Source organism: Prionailurus bengalensis, chromosome A1, assembly GCF_016509475.1.
Source record: "Prionailurus bengalensis isolate Pbe53 chromosome A1, Fcat_Pben_1.1_paternal_pri, whole genome shotgun sequence".
Classification (NCBI taxonomy): domain Eukaryota; kingdom Metazoa; phylum Chordata; class Mammalia; order Carnivora; family Felidae; genus Prionailurus; species Prionailurus bengalensis.
Window position 1 is genome coordinate 125,928,913 of NC_057343.1, and position 14,651 is coordinate 125,943,563.

General features: G+C 37.9%; 1 non-coding gene and 1 pseudogene across 1 annotated transcript; both read left to right on the top strand.

Annotated features, from left to right (window-relative positions):
- Positions 1-782: 782 nt before the first annotated feature.
- LOC122496768 lies at positions 783-919 on the top strand. The gene has a single exon (XR_006300933.1). It is a non-coding gene; the product is annotated as a small nucleolar RNA SNORA42/SNORA80 family (small nucleolar RNA).
- Positions 920-12,661: 11,742 nt separating this feature from the next.
- Positions 12,662-13,598, top strand: LOC122473817 (annotated as a pseudogene).
- Positions 13,599-14,651: the final 1,053 nt, after the last annotated feature.

A 14,651-nucleotide genomic window follows, 5' to 3' on the forward strand; every position in this document is an offset into this window, starting at 1 on the left:
GAGCAGAGAAAACAGAAAAATTTATATATAAGCCCAAATCTCTCTGATTCAGCCTAGATCAAATTGAATTCCAGATTGTAACAGAGGTGCCATATGTTTCAATAATAGGAATCTTGGGCAGATGAGATGTTGACACAGACATTTTACAGTTTCAAAATTCTGAGCTGGGCATGGGAGCTTGCTGCAGAGATAAAGATCAAATATGGGCTTCATTAACCAATCAGATGTGTTAAGGACACTAAAAATGTAAACATTAGCCAGGTTGGGGTAAAGGTCCTTTCTTGACAGATGATGTTTCTTATCATGATGAAATTGATTCCTGGCTAGGGTGTATTTAAGAAGTTCAACAGTTACATCTTGATTTTTAACTACAACGGTTTACTGTTTTATATTACCCTTAATTTTGAGACGATGATGCTTGTTTTACTTGTTTGTTTTGAGAAATTTTATTTCCTTATTGTTTGTTACAGGACGTTCAGTTTGGATTTCTTCATCAACATTGTAACTGATCTTACCATAATTAATTCAAATGAACATTAAGGAACTGTCAGATCCTCTTGGAGTTAGGAAAAATACATGTATTTTCTTCTTTTCATGGCTGTGGTTAAAAACTAAACTGTGATTATATTAGAGTGTTTTTTCTCCAGTATTGTGAAAAAACACCAACCTACAGAAAATTAAAGTGAACATTAAAATGAACCACCATGTGCCCAGCATCCAGATTCAACAATCATCAAGAAGTTGTCACAATTGTCAAAATAGCTTAAAAAGCCAATGCAAGCACACAGTGATGGATTGATGGTGGGCCCTTCTCTGTGGGCCTCTCAGAGTATACCTGTGCCAGAGAAGCATGCAGCCCTGAACCACTGCCCAGCCTCCTCACTAGTGGGCTGTGGGCACTGAAGGGGGCTGTACATTGTAAAAAAATAAAAATTTTAAAAAAGTTTTTCAAAGCCAATACATACATTTAGCTGTATGTATATTTAACAGTGCAAACTGGTTCCCTGAGCAGCTACCTCTCAGATCCAAGGGCACTACAGCTCAGGCATCTACTACTACACAGTGACAGAGCTATACTCTCCTGAGGGCACACCTCAGGGTGAATATTTCTACTTAAAAAAAATTTTTTTAACTTTTTTAATGTTTATTTATTTTTGAGAGAGAGAGAGAGAAAGAGAGAGAAAGAGCAAGTAGGGGAGGGGCAGAGAGAGAGAGAGACGAGGACAGAATCCAAAGCAGGCTCCATGCTCTGAGCTGTGGTGGGGCTCGAATTCATGCACCAAGAGATCATGATCTTAGCTGAAGTTGGTCACCCAACCAATGAGCCACCCAGGCACCCCTAAAAAAACTTTAATGTTTATTTATTTTTGAGAGAGACAGAGACAGAGTGTGAGCAGGGGAGGGGCAGAGAGACAGGGAGACACAGAATCTGAGGCAAGCTACAGGCTCTGAGCTGTCAGCAGAGTCCAACGCAGGACTCGAACTTCCCAACAGTGAGATCATGACCTGAGCTGAAGTCAGACATTCAACCAACTGAGCCACCCAGGATCCTGGATATATCTACTTCTAATTTTAACTTTTTATTTTTATGCTTCATTAGTTATGTGGGGTTTTAAAAATTATTACATAAATAGTACACACACATTGTAATCCATCAAATGCTACATGGGAGTTTTTATTCTTTTCCTGTTTGAAAGTTCTCATGATCTTCTTACCTCTGAGGTAACTGGTTGATGTGGATCATTCAAAGTTTTTTTTTTTTTTTTTTCTTCTCCACACAATTATGTGTAAACATATGGTGCTAGGTAGTAAGCCTTTGTCTCTTAGCTCCAGCCTCTTCCCTGTCTTATTGTGATGGTGGGATTGTAACTAGGCTTTCTGGTTTTCTGTTAGGATCCTTGTTTGTTTCCAGTTTGCTAACGGACCCCCATCATCCTGGAATGCTTCTTCACTCCTGCCGCTGCCACCATAGCCCCTGGCAGTGACTGAATAAGGCTTGCAGTTTTTTTCAACAATTGGAGAACCAGATTCATCCCACCCTCTCACTTAGAGATCTGCAAGTTTCCTTTTAGTTGTCTAGTTAGCAGACTGATACCTAGTTTATTGTTATTTTATATTTAGCTTTCTCCCTTTCATAAAACTGATATGATCTCTCTCCTCCTACTAGACAATGACACAGAAACATTCATATGTTGGAATTTTGTTCTTCTCCTTATTTACATATATATTTTTAACAATGGGATAATGCCCATTACTTAGCAAGTTGCATTTTTTTCACTTAATATTTCATGGACAATATTTCCAGGTCTGTATATATAAGTCTAACTGATTTTCTCAATAACTGCATAATATTCCCGTATATGGGCAGACTGTAATTTATTTGACCATTCTGTCGATGGATGTACAAGTCAAGTCCTAATTTTTGCTATTACAAAAAAAAAATGCTTCAATAAACATTCTTGTTCATGTATCCTTCTACAATAATGCATTTGTTTCTGTTAAAAAAAATTACTGACAGTGGGATTGCTATGTCAAAGAATGAGGTATTTATATTTGTGTGACACCATGTATTCTGAACTGAAGTGGTCACACTCCTCAATTTATGACACCATATCATGAATTCCCCTCTGGAGCCTCCAGAAAGTACATAGCCCCTGCCAACACCTTGATTTATTCCATGAGACTCATTGTAGATTTGGGACCTGTGGAATTATTAGATAATAGATCTGGTTGTTCTGAGCTACTAAGTTTGTGGTAATTTATCATGGCAGCAATAGGAAACTAATCTGTTCTTATTAAGTTTAGGTATTAATGTTATATGTTATTTCATAAAGTAAGTTCAATAGTTTCCTACTCACCTAATCTCACTACTTAATTTTCTTTTTCTGAGTCAACTTGATAAGATAGATATTACTAAATTGTTTTCCAAAATGTGAAATTCATGTTTATCCAACAATGGGTGAAACATTTTCTACTAATTCCCATAAGGAATGGACACTACTGATTCATTTAATGTTTTGCCAATCACATGAGCAAAAAGTGATATGTTGTTGCTTTAATTTGCATTTCACTATCAATGAATCAGAACACTTGTTGGTTATGGGGGTTTATGATGTTCTATAGATGTTTCCAAATTATTATGTTTTCATTTATTTATACTATCTTCTTGCTATAAAAAGTTTTTAAATTTGGTATGTTTACCTTTTCTGTTGCTGTTTTTGGGTTTCCAGGCTTGATTAAAGTTCCTCATGCACTTTGATGGCTCATGTGAAGTCTGACATTTTCTTACAAAATTTAATTGTTTACAATTATGTCTTTAACCCAACCAGAATTAATTTTCCGAAATATTATAAAATACAGGATTCATTTGAGTTTCTCCCCAATTGCACCAACACTATTAAAGAATTCAGCCTTTCCTCAGTGATTTGAATTATCACCTTTGTTATGTATCAAATTTTAACTTACACTGTACCTATTTCTTTTTTTAATGTTTATTTATTTATTTTTAAAAACATTTTTTAAATGTTTATTTATTTTTGAGACAGAGAGAGAGAGACAGAGCACAAGCGGGGAGGGCAGAGAGAGAGAGAGGGAGAGAGAAAGACAGACAGAATCCAAAGCAGGCTCCAGGCTCTGAGCTGTCAGCACAGAGCCCAATGCAGGGCTTGAACTCACCAGCCGTGAGATCATGACCTGAGCTGAAGTCGGATGCTTAACCCACTGAGCCACCCAGGCACCCCTATTTCTTTATTTTGAGAGAGAGAGAGAGAGAGAGAGAGAGAGAGAGAGAGAGAGAGAGAGAAAGGAGCAGAGAGAAAGGAGCAGAGAGAAAGGGAGAGAAAGAATACCAAGCAGGCTCTGTGCTGTCTGCTCAGAGCCCAACAGCAGGTTCAATCCCACAAACCATGAAATCATGACCTAAGCCAAAATCAAGAGTTAAACATTTAACCAACGGAGCCATCCAGGTGCCCTTGGATTTAATTTTATATTAGCTTTATCATGTATTCCAATATTAAGTAGGCAAGTTTTTCCACACTGTTGTTCCTTTTCTCTTTTAATGCTTTTCTTGTCTATTACCTTATATTTATTCTTCCATACAAATTTTAGGATCCAAATAAAAGAAAAAATTTGTATGGAATTAAATTTACAAAATAATTTTAGGAAATTTTAGGAAATGCGGCATTTGATGATACATTATCTATTGAGAAAATCTTTTCATTTGTTCCATTGTGTCATATTTTAAAAAAATGCCTTGTTGGATTTGATCCAAGAGCATGTTATTTAAAGTTTTTGAACCTGTATAAATGAAATTAGTCTATTGTTCTGCTTTTTTGTCTTTGTATGACTATGCTGGATTTATAAAACTATTGTGAAGAGTTTCATATTTTTATATATTCTGGAATAGTTTGGTAAACATAGGAATTATCTGTAATTTGAATGTTAGAGGGAATTTAGCTGTAACTTGACCAGACTTGTTGCTTTTTTCATTATTTGAAACCAATTTTATTATAGGGGCGCCTGGGTGGTTAAGCGTCCAACATTGGTTCAGCTCAGGTCATGATCTTAAATCATGTGAGTTTGAGCCCTGTGTCAGCAGGCTCTGTGCTGACAGCTTAGAGCCTGGAGCCTGCTTCAGATTCTGTGTCTCCCTCTCTCTGCCCTTTTCCTGCTCATGCTGTCTGTCTCAAAAACAAACATTAAAAAAAAAAAACTTTAAAAAACTTAAAAAAAAGAAAATGATTTTATTATAAAAAATTTCAAGTAGAGAAAATAGTATAATGAATCTATGTACCTACCACCTAGCTTTGACAATTATCACAAGACTCTTCCATTCTTGTTTCATCTATCTTTCCACTTTTATTTTGCTGGAATATTTTATTTTATTTTTTATTTTTTATTTTTTTTATGAAATTTATTGACAAATTGGTTTCCATACAACACCCAGTGCTCATCCCAAAAGGTGCCCTCCTCAATACCCATCACCCACCCTCTCCTCCCTCCCACCCCCCATCAACCCTCAGTTCTCAGTTTTTAACAGTCTCTTATGCTTTGGCTCTCTCCCACTCTAACCTCTCTTTTTTTTTTTTTTTCCTTCCCCTCCCCCATGGGTTCCTGTTAAGTTTCTCAGGATCCACATAAGAGTGAAACCATATGGTATCTGTCTTTCTCTGTATGGCTTATTTCACTTAGCATCACACTCTCCAGTTCCATCCACGTTGCTACAAAAGGCCATATTTCATTTTTTCTCATTGCCACGTAATATTCCATTGTGTATATAAACCACAATTTCTTTATCCATTCATCAGTTGATGGACATTTAGGCTCTTTCCATAATTTGGCTATTGTTGAGAGTGCTGCTATGAACATTGGGGTACAAGTGGCCCTATGCATCAGTACTCCTGTATCCCTTGGATAAATTCCTAGCAGTGCTATTGCTGGGTCATAGGGTAGGTCTATTTTTAATTTTCTGAGGAACCTCCACACTGCTTTCCAGAGCGGCTACACCAATTTGCATTCCCACCAACAGTGCAAGAGGGTTCCCGTTTCTCCACATCCTCTCCAGCATCTATAGTCTCCTGATTTGTTCATTTTGGCCACGCTGACTGGCGTGAGGTGATACCTGAGTGTGGTTTTGATTTGTATTTCCCTGATAAGGAGCGACGCTGAACATCTTTTCATGTGCCTGTTGGCCATCTGGATGTCTTCTTTAGAGAAGTGTCTATTCATGTTTTCTGCCCATTTCTTCACTGGGTTATTTGTTTTTCGGGTGTGGAGTTTGGTGAGCTCTTTATAGATTTTGGATACTAGCCCTTTGTCCGATATGTCATTTGCAAATATCTTTTCCTATTCCGTTGGTTGCCTTTTAGTTTTGTTGGTTGTTTCCTTGGCTGTGCAGAAGCTTTTTATCTTCATAAGGTCCCAGTAATTCACTTTTGCTTTTAATTCCCTTGCCTTTGGGGATGTGTCGAGTAAGAGATTGCTACGGCTGAGGTCAGAGAGGTCTTTTCCTGCTTTCTCCTCTAAGGTTTTGATGGTTTCCTGTCTCACATTTAGGTCCTTTATCCATTTTGAGTTTATTTTTGTGAATGGTGTGAGAAAGTGGTCTAGTTTCAACCTTCTGCATGTTGCTGTCCAGTTCTCCCAGCACCATTTGTTAAAGAGGCTGTCTTTTTTCCATTGGATGTTCTTTCCTGCTTTGTCAAAGATGAGTTGGCCATACGTTTGTGGGTCTAGTTCTGGGGTTTCTATTCTATTCCATTGGTCTATGTGTCTGTTTTTGTGCCATTTTGCTGGAATATTTTAAAGCAAATCTCAGATTTCATATAATTTCATCTGTAAGTAGTTCACCATGTATCTCTAACAGATAAGGTGTTTTCAACACAGCCACCTCATCACACCTAAAAAAAAATTCCTGATTGTTTAAAAAATATCCTTTTACTATTGGTTTGAATCAGAATCTAAACAACATCTAGTGCATTGCATTTTTGTTGTTCTGCCTCTTGATTCTCTCTAATTTATGAAAGTTCTTTCTTATCTCCTCCCACCCTGCCCTCCCCATGCCATTTATTTGTTGGAAAATCAGGTTGCTTGTCCTACAGTATATTATAGCTCTGGATTTGGTTGATTATTTCCTTGTAGTGTTACTTCATTCATTTCTCTCTTCTTTGTTTATTTGTTTGTTTATTTTTGGGAGACTGAAAATTAGATAAAGTCTTGAATGTATTTAAGTTAAATAACTTTTTTGTTAAGGATTCTTCATAGATCATATGGTATACTTCATATTGCACCACGTCATGATCGCCCTTAAGGTCTGATTGTCCCACTTATAGTGATATTGAGATTGATGATTGAATTCAGCTTAGTATCAGCCTAATCCATTCATTATACAGTTCACCATCAGCCTTTCACCTAATAGTTTTAGCAGCCATTAATAAATATTCCTAATTCAGTGAAGAAATGGGCAAAAGACATGAATAGACACTTCTCCGAAGAAGACATCCAGATGGCTAACAGACACATGAAAAGATGCTCAACATCACTGATCATCGAGGAAAAACAAATCAAAACCATGATGAGATACCACCTCACACCTGTCAGAATGGCGAACATTATCAACTCAGGTAACAACAGATGTTGGTGAACATCCGGAGAAAAAGGCTCTCTTTTGCACTGATGGTAGGAATGCACAGTGGTGCACCCACTCTGGAAAACAGTATGGAAGTTCCTCAAAACATTAAAAATAGAACCACCCTACAACCCAGCAATTGCACTACTAGGTATTTATCCAAAGGATACAAGAGTGATGATTCGAAGGAGCACATGAACCCCAATGTTTATAGTAGCACCACTGACAATAGCTGAAGTATGGAAAAAGCCCAAATGTCCATTGACTGACAAATGGATAAAGAAGTGCTGAATATTACTCAGCAATCAAAAGGAAAGAAATCTTGCCACTTGCAACAATGTGGATGGAACTAGGGTATATCATGCTCAGTGAAATAAGTCAGTCACAGAAAGATAAATATCATATGATTTCACTCATATGTGGAATTTAAGAAACAAAACGAAGAACATAGGGGGGAGGGAAACAAAAATAAGATAAAAGCAGAGAGGGAGACAAAGCATAAGAGACTCTTAAAGAGAACAAACTGAGGGTTGCTAGCAGGATGTTGGGTTGGGAGATGGGCTAAATGGGTGATGGGCATTAAGGAGGGCACTTGTTAGTATGAGCACTGGGTGTTATATATAAGTAATGAATCACTAAATTCTATCCCTGAAATCATTATTACATTATATGTTAACTCACTTGTATTTAAACGTTAAAAAAAAAATCTTTAGAGCCACTGTTTTCATTAGGATTTGCAAAAATGGTGGGTTTTTTTTCTACTATTGTTTCTACCTTTGTTAGCTGAAATTCCTCAACAAAAAAGAATCTTTCCTTAACAACTATTTAGTTACACTGAAATGAAGCTCATATAGGAAAGGCAGGCTGGTCCTGCCTTCCCTAATATTTTCAATCATATTGGTATTTCAAGTTTTAAAAAACTTTCAGTCATTTATATATTGCTAGAAAAATTTCTAAATTTTCACTTTATTACCGTGGAATGTGCAAACCATTCTGGTATAATTCTTTTGACTTTTATCATAGCTCCTTTTTCAAACCTAAAATGGTATGTGTATATACATACATGTATGTGTGTGCATTCGTGTCTGTGTATTACCTACGGGGTTTGTACATTATTTATCTTTGCAAAAACCAGCATTAGATTTTATTTATCCTTCTGATTTTCCCTTCTATGAGTCACTTCTTAAGTGATTCCAAGTACTCACACCTGTTTCACATTTAGAGTAAGGCTAGGATGAGAGGTAGTTTCTTAAGTAATTTATAATTCCAAATTACCTTACTGTTCTATTTCTCCAGTTAACACAAATTTAATCTCTGGTGTTTCATTTTACTACACAGAGGCAAGTTAGAACTCTTCAGGAAAAAATTCCCATTTTTTACTTCTCTAGTCAACCTACAAATTTATTTGCATTCTTGCTTCCTTTTTTTTTTTTACCATGTCCCCTCTCACCACAGTGAAAGAAGGTAATTATTCAACTAAGTACTGCATCTATCTCTCCCCCATTCCTAGAAACCTTAACTGATCAATGAATGTTTCTCAAGTGTCTTTAAATTCTATCAAATTATTTTCTTCCCTACTCTGTAAACAGGCTCAAGTGTCTCCCATCTAGGTTAAACAGACAAATATTCCCTTTTAGTTATCTCCATGTCTTTTCTTTCCATTACAGTCAGCTCACTGAAACATAATCTATGGTTTCTACCCACACTCTATCCTCTGCCCTCATTACTTCTCCAAATCTCGTGCCAAAGTCAGCAGTGGCTTCTTCCTTGCTAAAAACCAGTGGACTCACCACAGCATCTGATGCTCTTGACCTCCTTGAAGTACTTTACTTTCTTGACTCAGATCGTCCCCCCTCCACCTTCTCCTGATTCTTTTACTCCTTTGACTACTCATTCTTATTCTTCTCTGCAGTTTCCTTTTTCTTTCTGAAACAGAGAAGACCGTCAGTGTCAAACTTCCCACTGTTTTCATTCTCTTTTCCCTCTTACCCTGGAAGAAAATAGCATCAATTAATGTTCACAGGGCAATAGCTTCTGGAGCTGAACTCTGGTCCAAAAGACTTTATTCCCATAAAATCTTCTGTGTCCACACTGGACTTGCCTAAATATCGTATTGGCACAACAAAAACAAAGTGTCAAAATCTAAACTCATACTTTTTCTTCAGAACTTGTTTTTCCTCCACTACTTCCCTTTTGATGCATAGTACTGCTACCTATCCAATTATTTAAGCCAGAAATTTGGCTTAAAATGATAGCATGAGACAGTGTGACTGCAAAACAGAAAAGCCATTGAATAAAAGATGATTTATCATATGTTTAAGGATAATCTCATAAAAGGCAATTACATATATATATTTTTTAAGTTTATTTATCTTGAGAAAGAGAGGGCACATGAGAGGGGTAGGGACAGAGATAGAGGGAGAGAGACAGAATCTCAATCAGGCTCTGTGCTGTCAGCGTGGAGTCTGACTTGGGGCTCAGTCCCACAAACCACAAGATCATGACCTGAGCTGAAATCAAGGCTTGGATGCTCAACCTACTAAGCCACCCAGGCATCTATTTTTTTTTTTAATTTAACTTTATTTTTTATTTTTTAAAATTTACATCCAAATTAGTATATAGTGAAGCAATGATTTCAGTAGATTCCTTACTGCCCCTTACCCATTTAGCCATCCCCCCTTCCACAACCCCTCCAGCAACCCTCAGTTTGTTCTGCATATTTATGAGTCTCTTTTGTTTTGTCCCCCTCCCTGTTTTTATATTATTTTTGTTTCCCTTCCTTTCATCTGTTTTGTCTCTTAAAGTCCTCATATGAGTGAAGTCATATGATTTTTGTCTTTCTCTGACTAATTTCACTTAGCATACTACCCTCCAATTCTATCCACATAGTTGCAAATGGCAAGATTTCATTCTTTTTGATTGCCGAGTAATACTCCAGTGTAAATATATATACCACATTTTCTTTATCCATTCATCCATCGATGGAAATTTGGGCTCTTTCCATACTTTGGCTATTGTTGATAGTGCTGCTACGAACATGGGGGTGCACGTGTCCCTTCAAAACAGCACACCTGTATCCCGTGGATAAATGCCTAGTAGTGCAATTGCTGGATCATAGGGTAGTTCTATTTTTAGTTTTTGAGAAACCTCCATACTGTTTTCCAGAGTGGCTGCACCAGCTTGCATTGCCACCAACAATGCAAAAGAGATCCTTTCTCCGCATCCTTGCCAACAACTGTTGTTGCCTGAATTGTTACTGTTAGCCATTCTGACAGGTGTAAGGTGGTATCTCATTGTGGTTTTGATTTGTATTTCCCTGATGATGAGTGATGTGGAGCATTTTTTCATATGTCGGTTGGCCATCTGGATGTCTTCTTTGGAGAAGTGTCTATTCATGGATTTTGCCCATTTCTTCACTGGATTATTTGTTTTTTGGGTGTTGAGTTTGATAAGTTCTTTATAGATTTTGGATACTAACCCTTTATCTGATATGTCATTTGCAAATATCTTTTCCCATTCTGTCAGTTGCCTTTTAGTTTTGCTAATTGTTTTCTTCACTGTGCCAAAGCTTTTTATGTTGATAAGGTCCCAGTAGTTCATTTTTGCTTTTGTTTCCCTTGCCTCCAGAGACATGTTGAGTAAGAAGTTGCTGTGGCCAAGATCAAAGAGGTTTTTGCCTGCTTTCTCCTCGAGGATTGTGATGGCTTCCTGTCTTACATTGAGGTCTTTCATCCACTTTGAGTTTATTCTTGTGTATGGTGTAAGAAAGTGGTCCAGGTTGATTTTTCCTGCATGTCAGTGTCCAGTTCTCCCAGCACCACTTGCTGAAGAGACTGTCTTTATTCCATTGGATATTCTTTCCTGCTTTGTCCAAGATTAGTTGGCCATACGTTTGTGGGTCCATTTCTGGGTTCTCTATTCTATTCCATCGATCTGAGTATTTGTTCTTGTGCCATATCTATTTTTTTAGGTCAGTTCTACATGGGGCTTGGACTTACGACCTTGAGACAAGAGTCACATGCTCTAATGACTGAGCGAGCCACGTGCCCCATAAAAGGCAATTATAAGAAATTTAAACAGGGGCACCTAGCTGGCTCAGTTGGTAGAGCAAGCAGCTCTTGATAGGGGGTCATGAATTCAAGCCCCATGTTGAGTGTAAAGATTACTTACAAAGAAAAGAAAAAACAACCAGACCTCAAAGGAAACTCAGTCTCCCAAGCTCATCTGAATAGCTTTTCTTGACTTTTATCTATTTCCTCCTTCCACGACTAGGTTTTTCTGCTAATCTATGACTTACTAATGCCCCTGCAACTCTAACCCAGTGTGACCTTCCAAGCTAAGTCCACAGCAACATTTGTCTGAATGCCCTGAATATCATGGTTCATAGCCAGAGAGAATCAGACTGCCTCAACTTAGCTGAGTCAAGGGGTGCAAACATGTCTGTTCATGTCCTCTACCTTAGCTAGATCTGTAGATGGAAACAGACTCTCTTTGAAGGAGCTGTGGGAAAGCTAGACTATATGTCGAGTGTCAGTTCTTGAATTTTCACTCTTCACAAATCTTCACATCTAAGAAAGAGTGATCACTAGGGTGCCTGGCTGGTTCAGTAGTAGAGCATGCAACTCCTGATTTTAAGGTCTTGAGTTCAAGTTGTATGTTGGGTGTAGAGCTTACTTAAAACCAATTAATTAATAAATTAATTAATTTAAAAAGAGTGGGGGCGCCTGGGTGGCGCAGTCGGTTAAGCGTTCGACTTCAGCCAGGTCACGATCTTGCGGTCCGTGAGTTCGAGCCCCGCGTCAGGCTCTGGGCTGATGGCTCAGAGCCTGGAGCCTGCTTCCGATTCTGTGTCTCCCTCTCTCTCTGCCCCTCCCCCGTTCATGCTCTGTCTCTCTCTGTCCCAAAAAAATAAATAAACGTTGAAAAAAAATTAAAAAAAAAAAAGAGTGAAAAAATAAAAAAAGAGTGATCAAGTTCTATCAGTTCTACCTGTCTAATATTTCACAAATCTAACCACTTCTCTTCATTTCCTTCTCTCATTTAAGTCACCCTTTTCTAGATCTTTCCAATGTGTCCCTACATTCACTCTCTTTCTTCTCATTAGTCCTCTATGCTGCAGCCAGAGTGACCTTTTTAAAGTACCAATTTTGAGGGGTGCCTGGGTGGCTCAGTCAGTCAGGCATCTGACTTTGGCTCAGATCATAATCTCACAGTTTGTGGGTTCAATCCCTGTGTTGGGCTCTATGCTGATAGCTCGGACCCTGGAGCCTGCTTTGGATTCTGTGTCTTCCTCTCTCTCTGTGCCTTCCCTGCTCATGCTCTGTTTCTATTTCTCAAAAATGAATAAACGTTAAAAAAATTTAAAAAAATAAAGTACCAATTTTATAATGTCACTTTTTTACTTAAATCTTTTCATAGGATATGTCAAGACTGACATCTGACTTGTAGATATCTATATATCAGTTCAAACTTAATATGACCGTCTTAGTTTCCCAGGGCTTCTGTACAAAATTACCACTAATTTGAAGGGCCTCTGGGAAGATGGCAGGGGCAGGCATGGCTGCCCTGGGCTCTTGGGTACCTCATCAGAGGTGGGGCAGAGAGGCTGTCTTCTTAGGCTTCCACCATGGCCTCAGCACGTTACTTGCAAGGAAGTCGGAGTGGATGCCACAGTGGGTCCCAGCTTGCAGACCAAAGTCATCAGTCTCTTTTCTTAGTCGACCAGACCTTTCAAACTTGGCTTATAAGAAGCTAAAAGGCAAAAGTCCGGGAATTATCTTCATCCCTGGCTATATTTCTAACATGAATGGTACAAAAGCTTTGGCGATTGGAGAGTTTTGCAAATCTCTAGGTCATGCCTATATAAGGTTTGATTACTCAGGATGGTAATTCGGATGGTAACTTACAAGAATGGACAGTAGGAAAATGGAGAAAAGATGTTCTTTCTATAATTGATGACTTAGCTGAAGGACCACAGATACTTGTTGGATCTAGCCTTGGTCGATGGCTTATGCTTCATGCTGCAATCCCAAGGCCACAAAAGGTCATTGCTCTTGTTGGTATAGCTACAGCTGTAGATGACCTAGTGACACAGTTTAATGAGTTCCCTGTTGAGGTGAAAAAGGAAATATAGATGAAAGGTGTGTGGACCATGCCATCAAAATACAGTGAAAAAGGAGTTTTTGACATTCAGTACAGTTTCATTAAAGAAGCTGAACACCACTGCTTGTTACATAGCCCTATTCCTGTGAACTGCCCTATACGATTGCTCCACGGCATGAAAGATGACATCATACCTTGGCATACATCCATACAGGTTGCCAACCGAGTAGTCAGCAAAGATGTAGATGTCATCCTCCGAAAACACAGTGATCACAGAATGAAGGAATAATCGGACATTCAACTTCTTGTTTACACTATTGATGACTTAATTGATAAGCTTTCAACTGTAGTTAACTAGAATCACATTTTTAGTTGGTGTATCAACTAATGGATCCAGAAAATTGGAAGAAGGACAACAAATGAAAGACCCTGATACTTGGGTTTTTTCCTCTTATCTATTTTGTAAGTATAACATGAGTATTTATTTAACTATGTATAATATAAGTGATACAAATTGTGACGGAAGTATAAGCTGCCGTCTGGAAAATTTTCTTCCTTCTATCCTTGATTTCTTTGAATTGAAGTAGAGTTGACACAGTGTTATAATAGTTTCAGGGATACAACATAGTGGTTGGACAGCTCTATATGTTATGCTATGCTCACCACAGATGTAGCTGCCACCTGTCACCATGCAGCACTATTAGAGTGCCACAGACTATTCCCTCTGCTGTACCTTTTGTCCCGTGACCTACTCATTCTGTACCTGGAAACCTGTGTCTCCCAGTCCCTTTCACCTATTTTTTTCCCATCCCCCCACCCTCTCCCCTGTGACAGCCACCAGTTTGTTCTCTGCATTTATGGGTCTGTTTCTGCTTTGTTTGTTGTTTGTTTTGCTTTTTAGGTTCCACATATAAGTGCAATAATACCGTATTGTCTTTCTTACTTACTTGTCTTACTTACTTACTTGTCTAACTTACTTCACTTGACCTCTAGGTCTATCCATGTTGCGTGTTGATTTTTGTTTTTTATTAAAAGATTTCCTACTTTTTCATTCAAGATAATTTATTTGCTAAATGCTTATGTTAACCAGGGAAGCTCTTAATTGTGTTCTCTTCTACTTAGAATTGTTAATAAAGCTTGAATTTTTTGTCCTTTGTTTGTCATCGGTCATATATGGAAATTTGTAAAATTGCTTCTGATTTTAAAATGCTATCCACAAAATACAGGACAATGTTTATTGAAGTAAATCTTAAATGACTGGAAAAAATGTCTGAGGCATAAAGTTCAAAACGTCAGAATATGACTATTAAAAAAATTACCACAAATTTGGTGGCTTAAAACAACAGAAGTTTACTTTTCACAGTTCTGGAGGCTTGAAGTCCAAAAGCAAGATGTTAGCAGGACCATGCTCCCTCTGAAATCT